This window comes from Microcebus murinus, chromosome 7 (assembly GCF_040939455.1).
Source record: "Microcebus murinus isolate Inina chromosome 7, M.murinus_Inina_mat1.0, whole genome shotgun sequence".
In the NCBI taxonomy this organism is placed as follows: domain Eukaryota; kingdom Metazoa; phylum Chordata; class Mammalia; order Primates; family Cheirogaleidae; genus Microcebus; species Microcebus murinus.
This window is the reverse complement of record NC_134110.1, coordinates 14,780,128-14,795,295: the sequence shown is the minus strand read 5'-3', so window position 1 is coordinate 14,795,295 and position 15,168 is coordinate 14,780,128.

Here is a 15,168-nt window from a genome sequence, read left to right as displayed (position 1 = left end):
ATATTTTTTTTTTCTGTAAGCTTTAATTGTTTCTTTTTTTTTTTTTTTGAGACAGAGTCTCACTTTGTTGCCCGGGCTAGATTGAGTGCCATGGCATCAGCCTAGCTCACAGCAACCTCAATCTCCTGGGCTCAAGCGATCCTACTGCCTCAGCCTCCTGAGTAGCTGGGACTACAGGCATGCACCACCATGCCCGGCTAATTTTTTGTATATATATTTTTAGTTGGTCAATTAGTTTCTTTCTATTTTTAGTAGAGATGAGGTCTCGCTCAGGCTGGTTTTGAACTCCTGACCTCAAGCAATCTGCCCGCCTCAGCCTCCCAGAGTGCTAGGATTACAGGCGTGAGCCACCGCGCCTGGCCTTTAATTGTAAAGATATAACTACTCAGTGTAAAGAATATCAGCAATGTAGAGATACATATATAAAGAGATACAATTCCCCCTTTTGTCACTGCATCCCACTTTCCAGATGCAGTTGATCATGAGATCATACCGTCTACCCTTTCAGACGTTTTCTACGCATAGCAGTATATGTTATAGAACATAATATAGTATATATGTGTGCACTTGTTAAATAATGGAAGTATATTACACAATTTTTTCTGAAACTTTCCCTATTAACTTTTTCATTTTATAATATCTTAGATACTTTTCCATATCTTATTTATCTAATTTTTTCATGTTATCAGGTGCATGTGTGAATGTATTTTATATATATAGTAATCCATAATTTGCAGGGTATGGAAGAGGGGCATTTATGTATCTCCCAATTTTCATTGTTGAAAACAATGTACAATGAGTACTTGTGTTTGCACTTGTACCAACACATTTATAGGATGTGTTCCTAGAAGGGGAATTTCTGGGTCCTTCAACTTATGTTTCTTAACTATTGTGTGCAAAGAACTGAGGGCTATAAATAAGTAGTACACCATACTTACAGATAAAGACATGTTTCCTGATCTCATGAAGCTTGTACTTTAGATAGCAAGAAATATACGCAAATACTGGATTTTAAGTAGAAAATCATGAGTGCTCTATAGAAAACACAGGAACCGCCATGGGTGGATGAAAACACTTGACTTTCTAACCCAGCCTGCGCAAAGTGATAATTACTTAGAGGTGAGGATCTCAGTGGGAATGCACTGAAAATTTCCAAATAAAGTGACTTGGCAAGGTCAATATGAATGAGGTGAAACATATGGGAATGGAGAAGGTGATTTGTTTATTGAAAGAGGTGCACAAATGTCCAGAAAACATAATTGGCTTTGAACTTTTAGGAAGTACTTATATTTGTGAAGGAGAGAGTTGTTGTAGTTTACTAGATAATAAAAAACTGAAAGAAATTTTGTTTCAAAGAACTTCTATCAGTGCTTGTGGTAAACAAAGATTTTACTTGGGATCAAGGCTAAATTGCTTTAGTTTTCAACTTTATATATGTGTGGGTTCAGTTACAGTTAGTCTTTGCTTGAATTTGGACCATTCTGATAAATCATGTATTTGTCTTTAGTACAGCAGAGGTTAAGAGTAGCACTTCAAGTTTTTCTTTTTTCAGTTATGATTTCAGCCTGTATTCTCCTAGGCAAGCTTTTCCTCAACTTTTGTGAGCCTTAGTTAAATCATCATTCCCCTTTGGAATCATGCAACAGTTGCAGGTTTTTGGGTTTACAACCCTATTTAAGCATACAAATATTCATTTGGAGATAAAGGTTATAGCCATGTGCTCCAACTTCTTTTCAGGTGAGGAATTTAGTGGAAAAAAATTCAGATCTTTCTTATTTTGAATATGATACTTGGCAAAAACATTCCTTCAGTAAAATCTTAGAATCCGTTTTTCCTTCACTTAGCTTCCCTATGTGGAAGTCACCTCACCTACTATGTAATACAAGCTTACCTCCACTTGTCACTCTCAGCACATTGGAAGTACCATCAACACACAGAGAAATCCTGCAGGATGGAAGGGGGAGGTGGTCAGGAAGAGACTGACCTTTGGAAAGAATAGAAGTCAACTTTCAGAGGCAAAGTTGATTGAGGACACCTTAAAACATTTTCATCATTTCAAACATTTCTCACTTTTGGAAATGAGAGGGCAACAACCCAAATCATTTTGGCAACTAGTTTCAAAGCTGGGTCTAGATTTCTACCTGGAGAGGTAGAGCCCAGAGACAACACAAAGAGAATTGCATTCTAAGGGATGCAAAACCAGCCAGGGCTGGTTGAAATGTTCCCTTTAGTCTGTGATGTCATTGGGGCAGTGGAGGAGGCTCCCCAGGACCAGGTCAGACCTGGTTGTCAGGGCAGCCCCTGAGGCAGCACCAAGGACAGATGCCACACCAGGGCCCTGCAACCTGTACTGAGCGAAGTCTCTGATGTAAACCCCTAAGCTGGCATGTGATTAGAAACAATGGCAAGAAAATTTGTCTTTCACAGGTGTCAAAACTGCAAACACAGGACTGTTTATGAAAGATGCACCTCTCTGCCATCCTTTTTAAGTCAGCTTTAGTGGTTTAAAGCCATGTTAGTAGTTTTCAAATTAAGAATGTATTTTGATAGGGATGAATGCTTCTATAGAGAAAACCTTTGGAAATGAAGCAGTGAACTTGCTTATTGATTTATTTGATATTTTAAACAATTAGACACAGCTGGCTTTCAACTAGATAGTAGCTATTATTTTATAGTGGAATATATCCTATTTTTTTTACAAAATTTTAATTTCTTTATTATTAAAAATAGTAATGGAAACTATTCAAACTAGTTGGTGTGATCATGAGTTAGGACTCTGTGGGTTTAAAATCACCTAGACCTAAGTTCTGGTCCCACTACTGCACTCACCAGATTTGATAGCATGCACAGTTGACTTCACCTTTCTGTGCCTCAGTTTCCTTAGCTGTAAAGCGAGACCAGTAAAAGAATGTCTCATTTAGGTTACTAGGAGTAATAAATGAGAGAATTTATAGCGTGTGTTTAGCACAATGCTCAAAAGCTATAAATTATCACAACTAATACTAGTAATAATTTATGTTATGTTTTAAACATCAATTATAATAAAATATAACAGTATTAATTGTGTGCCAGAATTATGAGGCTTTAAACCAATAGGACTAATATTGTTTGGTTTTAATAAACACTATTTAATCCAGAATGTTTATAAAATGAGAATTAATAACTTGAGTTAATAAGTGGGCACCATATATATCAATAGTTCACTGATTTTAAAAGTCATTTGATTTACCTTCTTCATTCAACATCTCTTTGAGGATGCAGAAGACATGATCAAATTTTACTATGCATTGGATCATCATAAATCTCAAATCTCATTGTCATCTGTGGAAGACATTCTGAGTATTTGAAGTCTGGCAATTTAAAGGAGCAGATACAAAGCTTGGCCCACAGCAAGCACTTCATAACATAAATTATTTATATTATCATAAATTTGCGCTTTTCTGTCATTGACTGTTTTGACTTACCTTTGCAGATGCTCCTTGCAAGGGTCCACATGCCAATTATCACATGAATGCTCTGTCTACACAATCAGAATATAGCTTGAGGACAAGAGCTGTGTCTTCCTTACCTGTCACAATGAGGGTTCACAGTGAGCATGTCATCGAAAACTCGGCACTTGTCCACAAGGCCTAACCAGAAGAACACGGGCAAGTGTCTTTGGGAGGAAGAAAAGAGATTTATTACCTTTGCCAGCAAAAGGAGGAAAAGGCAGATTATCTTCTCAAAATCCAAATTTTCCTAAACATAGGCAAAAATGGGGAGCTTTTAAAGGGAGGGTTCTTGTCTTCAGGCAATTACTGTGGTTAGCTATTCTAATCGTCCCATCTCTGCCAAAGACAAAGCCTGTGAACTTCACCACTGCCCACCTGGTAGGCTGGTACCACCTGGGATAAGAACAAAAGGCTCCTCCTGCTCCTCCCTACCACTGGCCTGAGACAGGGATGCAAGTTTCAGTTCTCTAAAGAGATAGAAAATATTTTTGCCATTTTATTTTTCCAGGCCATTCCCCCTGTTAAAAGCGTGAGCATCTAGTAGATGATTTAGGGCATAGTAGATTCTCAGTTACTCAAAATCTCTTCTTCCACCTTGGGGTGTGTTGTTGATTCACTGGACCACCTTCAGTTGGAAAATGTGGTGATCTACATTCTTCATTAATTTTGTGCTGCACCAGTAATTTCCTTCTACATTTCATCACCTGTAGTTAAGAAACTAGGATTCTCGGATGCCAGGGGACATGAACAAGATCTGGGTCAGCAGAAACTGCACTTATCAATGGCTTTGTGGTGGTTGGACACAGAAAAGTGAATGACGGTGGGTGGCAGACACTGCAGGGTGGCTGAGGAGGAGCCAGGGACAGACTTTTTATTATTTTGATTGTATCTCAAATTATGCCCACTAATAAGTCAATCAATTAATTTTTAAATCATTACAGGAAAGTATAGGGATGAAAAACACACAGATGTTGAGGAAAAGGATGCTTCATCTTAGATAAGGAGGTGGATGAGTTTAAATGACTGTCAAGTGTTATTCTAAATCACAGACATAAAAAGTATTGTTGAGAGTCCAACACTGATGAGTATACTTGGAGTTAGTGAGGGAGGACCAGAAAAACAAAGGTTTGAAGGAAAGCCAGGTGAGACCTAAGAGTAGGTGGGTGCAGCAAAGCTGCAGCAAGCAGAGTGACCAGGCGAGGATGAGGAATTCACAGTGTGTTGCCTTCAGACTTTCTTAGTCTGCAATCATCCCTGCCATGGAAATCAATAAGTTGAAGACTAGGCAACCTGTCTTACATATCTTCACCCTGAATAGGTATGCCAGCTCTCTTTTTCTCAACTACATTCCCATCTTTTTAATACTCCTTCCAAGCCACAGGAACTGAAATAGTGTAGGAAATTTTACCCCAAAATATGACTCCTTGGTATAAAGGATATTTTGAATTAAAGGCCCTTTAGAGATGACAGGCCCTTCAATGGGGCTTTCTCTGTATCTACATAAACCAGAAGAACCCATCAAAAGAACAGTGGATTTCCCTTCCCCTCCCCATTATCTCACTATATTGCAGGAAAAAAAAATCAAGAATGCAACCACACCTGGTCCAAATCATTTTAAACGTAATACCTATCTCTCAGATTAATTTACAAGTCCATCTGTTTCCACCCATCCATTCATTCTTCCAAGTACCCATTCATCCTCCCTGGCATCCATTTATTGCCCCTAAACAGAATCACCTAAATTCCTCATCTACCCCTCCCCTGTAAAAGGCGGGTATAAAAATACCTGTAAAAAGCAGGTATAAAAATATCTGGATCGCATTGGGATATCTGTGATTCTCCCAGTAGGCACAGTAAATTAACCTCTTCCTCTTATTAATCTGCCTTAAATGTGAGTTGATCTTTCAGCAAACCTTCTGGGGCAAGAGGGAGTTTCCCCTCAGACCCACAGAATGCACAGATGGAGTATGAAAAAAAAAAAAGACAGGAGAGTATATAAATGGATCAGATGAATCAAAACAGGATAGCGGAGAAGGAAGAGAAGAGAGTAAATGAAAGAAGGAAATATTTCCCTTCCAGGTATCTGTAAATAGTTCAGAACTTGGTTGACTCTACCTTGAGTTTCCTTCATTCATTCACTGATTACATGATCAAAAGGACCATGCACAGTGGCATCTTCTTTACATAATTATTATTATTATTTTTAAACTACTCTTTCCTATTTTATGCTCTAGCCCTGAGCCTTGTCTCTTTTGCTGGCTGTGACCCTCTCCCTCTCTGCTGGATGTCCCCACACACTCCCACACCTCACCTCCCTCTCCTGCTCCCTCTGCCTTCTGCCCCTCCTTCTGCATTCACCCTCTGCCCATCCCCAGAGAAAAAGAAGGCTGCCGACACTCCGGAGTGCAAGAGGGCCACACAACAAGCTTCTACTATTTTGGCCTTGAGAATGTGTCTCTCTGCCCTTGGTAAGGGTGGGCAAAGGCTTTGGAGATGGAGCAAAGAGTGAGGACAGAACAGTGACAGTTGCAGCAAGCCCACCAGCGCCAGCAGGAGGGAAATGTTAGTCTGCCATTTCTGGATGCCACACAGCATATGGAGAGCCCGGGATTGCTGTCAGCAGCCCAGATCGGGGCTGTGCCATCCCAGCAGCTTTATTGTGGCTTTTTAAAGAAAGCATTCCAGTGAACTCACTTACCTGTGGTTGTCAGAAGAAGTACGTCAAATATTGGTCCTATACTGTTTTCCATATTCCTAAATGCATATCAGCGTATCATTATTCAAGGATGCATATGTTCCATTGTGTGCATGTACTCTATAAAACACCTAACAAGACCCTGGTTTTTAGCTATTTGGGTTGTTTCCTTTTTTTTTTTTTAATTGATTCTAAACAATGCTATAGTGAACATCCTTTTACATACATTTTTGAATGCTTTATTCAGTTACCTTGTTAACAATGTCATTGCTAGATCAAAGAGTACATATCTTTCTAGGACTTTTGATCCATAATGCTAGGCTGGTTTCTAGAAAACTTATACAAACTATTATTTCCCCCTGCTGTAACAGATGGAATAGCCTGAAAAGGGGTAAAGATGTTTTATAAGTTGTCTCTTTAAAACTTCTCCTACTCTTTTTGGGAATTAAAGCCTACATCCCTGCCTCAGGCCATTGGTCAGGAGGGGTAGGGGACTGTCCTCTGTTCATTGTGCCATAGGAGATGGCTCACCAGAACTGTCCTGGTGGTCAGGCAGAGGTCATGAGATTGTCTTAACTAATCTCCTGGGGACAGATCAGAACCATGGGACAGATCAGAGCCATCAACTATAGTTAAACAGTAATAGCCTGAAGCTGAACACCCTTCCTTTACAAGCTCTATATTTCTGCTTATAGTTAGGAAAATTGGTACTTTAAGACAAGAGTCTGACATTTTCCTAATTTGCTGGGTAAATTAGTAAACATGCCTTTCCTTCTCCTTAAACCACTTGTCCTTGTTCTTCTGATGTGGCCTTAGGGATAAGTGTGGAACTTTTGGTAACACTGCTATATGACAGGCTAGAAAACTTTGGTATAGTACCTCACTTTCATGAGTGTATGTGTGTGACACATACACACGTACTTATATCCTTGCTTGGGTAGGAAATTGTCTGAAAAGTAAACACCACAATGTTGAGAATGGTTATTTCTGGTTACTAGAACTTTAGGGTTTGGAGTTTTTTGGGGGGAGGGCATCGACATTATTTTTTATTTTTCTACTATGAACATTTCCTACTTGTACAATTAAAAATTTAATTATATAGTTCTCTCTAAGACTAGATGTCTATAAGAGAAAATAATGCCCTATTTAATACTAATTAATATATTTCTATTTCTTTTCTTCTTTATCGATTGGTGGACTAATAGGGGTGTAAGGGATCTTAGGATTAATCTGGTTTAACTCCATCAATGCACTGGTGAGGAAACTGAGTCTTCAGGAGACAGCTTGAATTGCTTATGTTCATAAAGCCAGCTCATGGCCAAACTAGGGGCTAGAATCTAATAATGTTCTTAACTCTATTTATTGAGCATTTTTTAATACTCTTTCTCATCCTATAAAAATCAAATTTACCTTTATTTGTATTTTAGAATTATGCATACTAATTAATGATTAACTGACTATAGAACTAAGTAAGTGCTTTTAGAAATCCAGAAAGGAGTTCCTAGCTTTGCCTAAGGTAAGATGCAGATTGCATCTGATTTAATATATGCTCATTAAAATCATTTGTTAATGACAGCTATAGGAAGAACATTAAGGAAGAATTAAAAGACAAACTATTGTACATTTACTTCTAATGCTGCTTATTCTTTACCTTATTTTAAGTTTTTCAGTATCTTTTCTGTTCTTTGTTACCTGTCATTAAATTTAAAAAAAATCTTCACATTGTCTATTTAGGGCAGTCATTTTAGACCACAAAGAACTATCTTCACATCTTCCGAATGCTTGAATAAGCCCCTCTCCAGTTGAGTGGGAGAGGGGGTGGGTGAAATTACTACTCCCCGAGAGAACAGATGTGTGAGCAGGGAAAACTAATTTTAAGGGTGACACCACATGACACATGGAAAATTCTTAAAACTGAAGAATTTTGATAGAGATGTTAGAATGCTAGAAGCACTGGCAACTGAATTCTGAAGTGTACAGAGTTGCTAAACATTTGGAAAGTAGATGCCCCAAACTGGGCTCTAGGTTCACGCAGACTGTGAAAGTGACATTAGAATTTATTGCATTCACTGTACCTCCATGTGACCAGAAAACACAGCAGGATCCTGGAAATACAAGTCCTTCCTCTTAATGCATTGGTTAGCTGGTCTGTGGGAGGACAGGCCCCTGATCATTGTGACTCTAGTTGAGTTCACATGTGACCTTAGAGGAACATTGACTTTAGGTGAGCCAGGTGGGTACAGTAATTCTTGTGGCTTTTCTCAATATGGCCTGGATTTTCCTTGGTAATGGCACAGAAAGTATTTGGATGGGAATTTGTCTCTACCAATTATATAAAATTTGCATATGTGTATAAATACTTATATACAAAATAATATATACATATTATTTATAATATATAAATATGTAATTTATATATCAAATAAATATTTAAATAGTTAATATATAGCAAATAGACAAATATATAATAAATTCAATATAATATAAATAACAACTAATAAAATCAATTAAAATAACTATATGTATTTTATACTATAACTAGAAAATGAGTGATTCATTATCTGTAGAGATTCTCTTTATATAGTAGATTTGTGAAAATTAGTGTAATGTAATATAACATGAGGAAAAATAATCATTGAAAGTTCTCTTTCTTGTAGCTGATACGGGTTGGAAAGCAAGGCTACTAAAGTGAAAAAAAAGTCATTTTTTATTTTTTTGAAAAATAAATAGGAGCTCGTTGGGTCCTCAGATTTGAAAGCCCCCCATTGTCACCCCTCATTCCCGCTTTGTCCCTCCTCCTGTGCCTGATTGTGTTTTGTCACCTTCCGGAGAACAGCTGGGTCACGGTGAAAGGGTGTTTATCTCCCTGTATCTTCCCTAAGGCCTTACTGACAGCACAAGTCAGGGTGGCCTACTTTGACTTTTGTGAAGCTGACTTGTCAACGTTTCTTTTCAATTTTATATTCATTTAAAAAACACTGTCTTTGCAATTTCCCAAGCAGGGTACGTAATGATAACTATTCCGAATGACCTGGCATGGTTGTATCGTAGCCGTCTCCCATGCCTGGGAGGCAGTCCGCCCTGCTGGGGACTCTTGCCTGCACGCAGCAGCAGAGCCTGTGCTCTGTCTCCAGACAAAAGCTAACACGCAACTAATGGGTTACAGACAGCTGGAGGCATTGCACAGAGAAGCTGGGTGCTCTGCCAGGTGAAGATTTTCCTGTTATTTACTGAGAGTTTCCAGCTGGAGTGGAGTGAGTGTGGTTACTTCCAGGTTTTCTGCTGTATTCCTGCCTGGCTTCAGGCTTCCCCAGACCTTTGGGTCTGCCCTGAGAGTCAGAACTGATCCATCAGTCAGCAAAAGCTGATCAAGTGTCTGCCCATTTGATGAACCTCTGGTGCGAGGTGTGGTAGGCTTGCTGGAGAAGCAAGGATGTGCCCAAGGGTGTGCACAGCAGAAGCCCTGGCTTTAAGAATTACCCAGAGGGGAGACAGTTGTACTGAGACAGTGGGCGCTTAGCTGAGATGCCAAGGCATGCAACTTGGCTAGAATCATCTGGAGATAGGTATATAAGGAATGTGATAAATAAATGTGTAATGAAGGGAAGAACATTTGCATCTGGCCTTGAAAGGGCAACCATGGGATGAGGACATTTTACGAAGAGGATAAAGATTTAGGATGTCAAATCTTAATCCACTTTTGTGCAGAGCAGATGGGTCAGGTGATCAACTGTCACAGTTTGCCTGGCACCGAGTGGGTTCCCAGGTTATAGAAATTTCAGCGTTATAATCAGCAAAATCTCAGGCAAACTGGGCTGAGTTGCTCACTCTACAGCAGCAGTCCCCAACCTTTTTGGCACCAGGGACCATTTTCACGGAAGACAATTTTTTCCTGGGGGTGTTGGTTTGGGGATGATTCAAGCACATTACATTCATTGTTCATTTGATTTCTATTATTATGACATTGTAATATATAATGAAATAATTGTACAACTCACCGTAGGTTGGAGACCTCTGTTCGACAGCAAGGCTGGAATGAAAAGGAAGGTTGTGGCCACACTAGGAAGCATGGTCTCAGGCCCAGGTTTAAACGAGGTGCTGCTGATTTAAATAAGGGCAGGGAGCCCCACATGGAGCTTGCAATCTAGCTGATGAAGTAAGATCGGTGAGCACTGAACTGTTGCAGCATTGAAGAGAAACACACGATCCTCAGCAGGTTTAGTGTTCATTTATGCTTTGCACACAGAGTATGGGCAGGGGCAAATTGGACAGCTTGGATGAATTTCAGTGGAAAGGGGATGTTGGCAAGCTCAGGAGATGGGGTTTATTTTTTAGCCTGGGCCTTGGAGTAGGAGAAGGTGGAGGGTGACATTGATGGGGGTGAGAACTTGAGTTTGGGCTGGGGTTTGAGGTACATTCTATTGAGACAGGTTCCAACTACCAATTGGAGGAGAAAATGTTCTTTTCTGAGAGCTAGTGAGGAAACCCAACCAGGCAGGGCCTGGAAGCCCAGATGGATGCTTGAGGCTGTGCGAGGCCAGCATTTCCTGGATGGTGTTGTCTGGGTGACCACGCCTCGAGGGGTCCTCAGAAAGAGAAAGGGTTCCATGAAGCTCTCAGTCTTGGAAATACTACATACTGTCTTTTCCATGTGGCAATTCACAATTTATATGAACACACTAAAGGCTTGGAGAAGTCCTGCAGCAAAAAACCTGACATTTCCAATGCAAGCCTGCATTTCCCACACAAACGGCCACAAAGCCCTTCTGTTGGGAGACTGGTCAGGGCAGAGCATTTATTAATATTTTGTGGAAGAAGGATTCTTTGGGAAGCAGTTTGGAATGCTTTACTATAGACGTGAATGAGTCATGATTTTTTTAATGCAGAAGTCACATTAATATTAATTAATATTGATGCACATTAATTACGCACTGAGGAAGCTTGCCCTCACAAGAGTTGCAAAGCAGATTGGAGGAGGTACCATGGCGGGAGACCTGCAAAGGGAGAGGCATAAGTGAGTTCGAATTTGCCTCTTGCTGCCTGTGAATCAAGCCGCACGGGTTTGCATGGTTTGATTAAAATATGGTTTTACAAAATCTTGGCACAAAGCCTAGCACATGGTAAGCACTCACTATATGGAAGCTATTATATTATTTTCATTGCAGTATGATAAATTGGGGCAGATGAGGTCAAGTAATCAAAGTTTGGCCCACCCATGGGATTTGTAGACTTTTAAAGTTGTTCCTCCTTCCCTGCCCAGACCAAATCCATCATGTTAACAGTCGCGGGGCACCTTCTTTTCTCCTCCGCTGAATGAACTGTTAAATGACTAAGCTGGCTCCCAGCAGAGGCCCAGCCCAGCAATATGCGGCCTGTAATCTGTCAGATGATACAGCAGCAGTCCCAGTGAGGGGCCCGGCTCACTCCCTGCAGGAGCGAGGAGCCTCTCCCTGCATGTGATGTGGAAGAGGTGGGGGTAGTGCCACATGCTGCCCTGCCTGCCGGGCGGGAGGAGAAACAAAGCCGGGAGCTGGCGCAGAGCTCAGGTGGGGACGTCCACCACGGTGGGTCACAGGTACTCTCATGGTGTCCTCCTGGATGGAGGCATTCGCTCTTGTTTTTAGTAACACAAAGAATGATGATAAAACATGATCAGCTAAACCTAAAGTGAGGAAGAGAAGCCCCATCACCCCAACAACCTAGGCTTCATTTGGAAATTGGCAAGAGGCACTCGCTGCAACGCAGAGGCCAGCTGTGCGCACTGCCAGCAAGTCACTGGGTCCTTCAGGCTTTCTTTGCCCACATCCTGTCAAATGCCAGGTAAGCACAGTTCTCCTGGGTGGGGCACATATTTTTACAAAGGAAGCACTTGAGAGGCAGGAGCGGGCAGGCAGATTTGGTGAGTAGAACCGACTTGAAACTCCATCCATTCTTCTGTCCTTGAGATGTTTCACTAATCCCGCTGTCATAGTAGAGAGAGTGTAGAATAATCATTCAAACTGGGACACTTTCAAAAACAAAAGAGTGCGATCTAATAATTACATAAGTACAAAAGGCTTATACCAATGATCCCAGAGAAACCAGAGTGTGCGGCCACAGTTATGGGGTCCCAAATTCATATGTTGCAGTCCTAATCCCCACTCAGTACCTTGGAATATGCCTGTATTTGGAGACAAGGTTTTTAAAGAGGTGATTAAGTTAAAATGAGGCTGGTAAGGTGGGTCCCAATCCAATCTGTCTGGTGTTGTTTTAAGAAGAGAGAATTTGGACACATGGAGACAACAGCAATGCGTGTACGTGTACGCAGAGAAGACCATGTGAGCACATAGCAAGGAGGTGACCACCTGTAAGCCAAGGGAAGTAGGCCTCAGTAGAAACCAGCCTAGACGATACCTTGATCTCAGACTTCCAGCCTACAGAACTGTGAGAAATAAATTTGTGTTGTTCAAGCCACCCAGTCTGTGGCATTTTGTTACGGCAGCCCTATATAACCACTTACTTTCTCCAACTTTCTTCATCTGTAAAAATGGAGAAAATCATTTCCACCATCCTGGACTCAATTAGATAACATATATGATGCTTAGTGCATTGCACTATACTGTAATTCTGTGGTTCCCCCCTCCTGCCCCCCGGGGCTGTGGCCCAGTACTGGTCCGTGGTCTCTTAGGAAATGGGCTGTGTATCACCACCTGAGCTTTGTACGACATCCTCCTCACCCATGACACTGCACCCCTCCACCTTCCGTTGGTGGAAAAAATTGTCTTCCATGAAACTGGTCCCTGATGCCAAAAAGGTTGGGGCCAATGCTATAACGCAAAGTGTATGCACCTTGACAGACATAAGCCTATTTAAGGTTACTTCCTGATAGTTCTTGGTTCTACCACTTCTGGGCAATGCACTGGGGTCTTGATTATAATGACAGTAAATCTCCATCAATCCAATATAGCTCTTGAAAACGATATCCTGAAGGGTTTTATAACTCGGAACTCTAGGAACGAAAAAGGGATTAGTTGACAAATGACTAAAGCCAAACTCTGGAATGTGAACTAGATTGGCAATTTATTGTAAGTGGTCGTTAATTTAAATACAACTCCCATCAGTGAGCACTGAGAGATGTGCAGTGTCGTTCTGGTAGCTTTCGGGTTGCTTCTGGCTGGGGCACATGACTCCTCCCTTGCATGACCACATTCTGCTGATCCTCTTCTTATCCCCACCTGCCTAGGGCAGGGTCTCCCTTTTTTGAATTCCAGCTTTCATGACTCTCTGTGGATGTTTCAGGCTCCGGCTGCCTTGGCTCCAAGCTGACACTGTGAAGAAGCACGTGGATTCCCAAGGTAGCCTGTCTGTTCCACACGCAGGCAGAGGCTTCTTGCTGTGGGCATGGCGTGGGGAGGGGGCTTTCTCTCCAGCCAGGCTGGGTTCCCTGAAGCTCTGCCTTCTAATCTGGGTGCTCTTGGTTCCGCCGCCTGGGGACCCAGGGCTCTCTCCTGCACGGAACTGGCACGGAGCGAACGCCGGCAGAGGCTCCCTGCATGTCCAGCATGTTGCCCTCCTGGCTAGGGGCCTCAAGGGGACCAGGGGACGGTTGCAGACCAATGTCAGGGAGAAAGCTCCACTGAGCAGCGCCCAAGGAGCAGCAGGCGCTCGGCACATGGTGGCTTTTACTCCCAGGCAGCTTTACTGGGAATTATTCCAGGGTTGTAAACCTTCACTCTTCTGGTCTGAGGCAGAAAGGAGTCATTGCTTCTTCCTTATGGGATGTGAAAGGAAATCTGCGACATTCGCAGAAACACAGGCTATCTTCAGACAGCCACGTGACAAATATGTTTTTTGTTGTTGTTTTTGTTTTTGGGAGACAGTCTCGCTTTGTCACTCTGGGCTAGAGCACAGGGGTGTCATCATAGTTCACTACAACCTCAAACTCCTGGGCTCAAGTGATCCTCCTGCCTCAGCCTCCCAAAGCACTAGGATTACAGGCATGAGCCAGGGCACCTGGCCAACCAATATGTGTTGAGTCCTAACTCACTGCGCAGGAGTCTTTAGGGTGCCCCAGCCCCACCAAAAGTGGCAGCAAGGACAAGGCAGTGGGCAAGCTGAGGTCTAAAGGAAGACTAGGTGCTGGATTCAAGTTCCTCTCACCCCTGGTTAGTTAGCTTTTGTCTCTGGGCTTCAGTTTTTCTCATCTGGCTGAATTGTTTTGATACTTTCCTGCTGGAGCATGCTGCAGGTGAATAATATGACCTCTCCCCCTTTAAGGTCTCTTATTTTAGAGACCTTAATAAAAGAACCAATTCTGTTGAGTCATTCAACAAACAGGCAGGCATGGCCCACTATTTGTCAGAAAGTCAGTCGTTCCTTCATTTATCCATTTCATCATCACTTTTTAAAATGATTTACCTGGTAGTATTTTTAGGTAGCAGGGATTCAGCAAGGAACAAAACAAAGCCCTTACCTGTATCAGAGGGAACAAGATAAAAATTTGGGAATAACCAAATATTACATGTTGGAGTTAATGAGTGGTGTAGAGAATATAAAGCAAGGTAAGAGGTATGGATGGATTGCAAATTGACGTAGGTGGTCTGCTCTAATTTGGGCAGAGATCTCATGGGTTGAGGGCTGAGCCTGGCAAGGTGCCAAGGAAAGAGCACCGTGAGCTGGGGACAGCGGCGGCAACGTGGCTGAGGAATGAATGAGTCATGCTCAGGGTCCTGGCTAGAGTGGGCCGGCAGGTGCGGGACAGGATGTGAGGCTGGGGCAGGCCAGGAGTAGCTGGACCGAGCAGGGCCTGCGGTGAAGGGAAGGATTTTGACTGTCACTGTGTGTGACATAAGTCAGGGGGTGCCCTGATCAGACCTACATTTTCAAAGGATCACTTTGACTTTCATGTGGACAATAGACAGTGGAGGGTACACAGGGAGACTGGTCAGTTAGAGGGCTATGCAATGGTCCAGGTAAGAGGTGAGGGCTCCTGGATGGGTTTTG